The following is a 3655-nucleotide window of genomic DNA, read 5'->3' on the forward strand; positions in this document are numbered from 1 at the left end:
TATATATATATATATATATTCTGCTGTCTGGATGCACCACCAGTTTATATATCAAACTGCCTCCTGAAGGCCATTAAGCCACAAAGTTCTGAGGTAGCCCGTGATGTATCCATCAATAATTAAAATTCTCGATGTCACCTCTGTGGTGACAACAGGCAAATTGCTGAGGGTCTGATGTCCGTCTGGACCCCCTGGTGCTCCTGCTCCTCTGAATGACACTGGAAAGACCGTGGAGGTGAAGCAGAAGCTGTGTGTGCTTGGGGATTGCGGGGAGGGCGGTGTTCCCCTAGCTAGAGAGGAAGCAAGGACACAGGGTGGCTGGCCAGTTGGGAGCTCCCCAGGTAGGACTGTCTGGCAGCTGGCCCCAGAGTGGCATCTGTTGTAGCGGAGGCTTTCCTTCCCTGTGTCATGTTTGTGTTTCATCAGTGAGGCAACCACTGGAGGTTGCCTGCTTCCATTCCCATTTTCACATCCTGATTTTTTTTTTCCTTTGGAAGATTAGCAATCTAACTTAAAATAAGCACATTTCCCAGATTTCCTTGAGAATGAGGTCAGCCACATGGCAGGTCCTGGCCAGTGAGATGTAGTAGAAACTGATGGAAATTTCCATCAGGAGAACAGACTCCAGACCTCCCAGGCTTCTGGCCCCACTTTGGGAAGTCAGAATCCCAGTGTTCCAGTTGTCTTACCGTGGACTTTGGGCAAGTTATCAACTCCACTGCTTTTCTGGGATCATTAGGGATCATATATAAAGTAACACTCCCTTCAGGGAATAAAACAGGTGCCCCATCAGTGGTGAATGTTGTTAATCATAGTTACAGATAAGTACTGAGACCTGGTTCTGCTGAGGAAAGGTCAGATGCCATGTGTTTAAAACTTATTTCCCTTGGGCCTTCCAAGATTCTTTTAGGCATGTCCCATATCCATGGTCTGATGCAAAATGCTTAAAGTAAGGACCATAGTCAATGGTCTCCAGTCTCTATTGCTCTATAACAAAGCTTAGCAACATGAAGCAGCCCTTGGACTGTGCTCAGATTCTGTTGGTTAGGAGTTTGGACAGGACACAGTGGGAGCAGCTTGTCTCTGCTCAGCTGGGAAGACTTAGTAGACTAGGGCTAGCCCAGTGATTGGGTCCTCTAACCAAAGGCTTGTCACTGACCTGGGCTGGCACAGCTCAGCCACAGAGATTGCTGGCCAGAGCATCACACCTGGGCTGCCCATGTCACCTGGGCTTCCTCACAGCCTGGTGGCCTCTTAGTGGTGAGACTGCCTGCGTGGAAGCTCAGGACTCCCAAGTGCAAGGGTCCCCACCAGCCAGCTGGACACTGCGCTGCCTTTTATGACTCAGCCTTGAAAGTCAAATAGCAGTCACTACCCCCACATCCTCTGCTGGAGCAGTCACAGCCCAGTGGGATTCAAGGAGAAAGGACAGAGAGTTCATCTCTCAATGGGAAGATAGTCAAGGTCAAGTGTAGAAGAGCATGTGGGATGGGGTACCACTGGGGCCATCTTTGGAAAGTATAGTTTGCCACCAATCATGTAAACAGGAGGCAACTCGGATGATGAGTTTGGAGTGTGACCAATGGACACTTTGGTCTTTGTAGATAAATACCTGGAACCAAGTAGTTTCAAAAACTAGGAAATACTGGACTTGATTTTGGACAGAACAAGATTCTTCAAGGACAGTGTGTGATTTCTGACATGCAATATCATTTGTTTATGAACCACAGCTCTCTCTGGGAATAAAGTCAGAGGATGCGCCAAAGGAAGTTTTAGTTAATGACAGTTTTAAAAAGACTAGAACTTGAATAGCTTCTTTGGCTGGTACTGTGACAGTATTTGAGCAGGAACCCTGACTGTAATTAACCATTTTGCCAGGCGGGCCTCCTTTTTAATTAGTATAAAAGATCTAAACAGATTTTTTCCCCCATTTTATTCACCAAGAAAAAAAATGTAGAATGGTTCCATGGCAATCTTTGGGGGTTGGAACTAATTTGATTAAGTAAAATTGTTGCCAAAATGGCCAGGCAGTTGCCTAAATATCACCAGTGGGTGGAGAATGGAACCCTTGGAGCAATATTTCACTCGAGAAACCAAATTACTGTTCTCACAATGATTGTAGTACAGATGAACCTCATCAGAGTCTTTTAACACTCTATCCTTAGGATATTTAAGTAAGAGATGCTTGAGTAATTCACTCGGTAGCCCGACAAAAGGAAGAAAGGGTCCCCAAGTTGTCTACATAATAAACTGATCTACAGATTCCAGTCCACATGCTTTGTTGGCTTATCCTCCATGGAATAAAGAAATGTGTCACAACAAACCCTGCCTTGGATACCACTAAATTTAAAACTGTGTGTTCATCGTGGGGGCTGAAACCTGGGTTTCTAGCACTCCGAGTCTGATTACCCCTGGGTCTTCCACTTGGCGTGAATTCCAGAGGCATGTTCCAATCTTTGTCAAAATCATAAAGGAGCTCAAAAGAATAATTATATTCAGGAAAAGATGGGAAGACAAAAAAAAAAAAAAAAAGACCCACATCAGAACCAGTTACTCTGTCAAAATTTTAAATTCAAGACCTGCATATCCTAACAATTAACTCATGTATTTAAAGGAAGAAACTCACTACATCCCCAAGAACTGGAAAGCATGTGAAACCATCACTGTTACCCCAGAATCCCTCATGGGGTGGCCGGGCTAGAAGCTGCCTAAAGTCCTTGTTTAAGGATAAGCAGAAAGTGTTCTGGACTTCACCAGATTTTCCCATCTGCTGTGACTAGAAATGACCTAAGAAATTTAGATCAGTCTGCCCAGCCCCACGGGGTAACTTGTGTCTGAAAAACCCACTCGTAAGCGACTTGTCTTTCGTGTCAATGCAAACTGTTTCCATGCCACAGGCCCAGAATGGCCCCCTAGTTATGTGATCACGGTGCCAAGTCTTATTAACAATAGTCATGGTCACTTCCAGAGTTAAGCTAAGCTATCTCTGCACCACTGGGCCTTTCCTTCCTCCACACGGCTGCTCTCTGAGCTCTTTAAGGGCTGAGACACACAGAGGCAACCCACGGATTGTAATTCGACTTTTAAATTAAAAAAAAAAAAAGTTCCCTGATGGCCCAAGTGGTGAAGAATCCACCTGCCAGTACAGGGGACAGGTCTGGGAAGCTTCCACACGCCTTGGGGGCAACTGAGCCTGTAAGCAAGTACTGAACCTGCTGTCTAGGGCCTGTGTGCAGCGACAAGAGAAGCCACTGCAATGAGAAGCCTGCACACCGCAATGAAGAGCGGCCCCTGCTCGCCGCACCTAGAGACACCTGAGCAGCAGAGAAGACCCAGCACAGCCAAAAGTCAAATAAAGGAATAAAAATTATTTAAAAAATAAGACCAACTCGCCTCAACCCCAAATAAGCAGACCAACGATGATGCTGATGACTCATTAGCCCTCCTGCATGGGATGACCTCAGAGGGAGGGCCCATGATGCTCAGATTCTCCACCAGCAACCTGCCAGGACCCCACGGAAACATGGCAAGACACCACCCATGAGGTCACCGTGAACCTCGCTCCGAGGTCCTCCGTATCCCCCGAATCAGCCCTCACGTACTGGTGCTTGTGAGCCATTGTGAGAGTGGGATATTCAGTGAGAGTCTTTGCCGA

At 46.4% G+C, this 3655-nt stretch overlaps 1 protein-coding gene across 1 annotated transcript in view; it reads left to right on the forward strand.

Moving 5' to 3' along the window:
* The window catches only part of CFAP61 (cilia and flagella associated protein 61), a 250115-nt gene that overhangs the window by 201263 nt on the left and 45197 nt on the right, over positions 1–3655 (forward strand). The window lies entirely within an intron of this gene.

Source organism: Bison bison, unplaced genomic scaffold (assembly GCF_000754665.1).
Source record: "Bison bison bison isolate TAMUID 2011002044 unplaced genomic scaffold, Bison_UMD1.0 scf7180017864063, whole genome shotgun sequence".
NCBI lineage: Eukaryota > Metazoa > Chordata > Mammalia > Artiodactyla > Bovidae > Bison > Bison bison.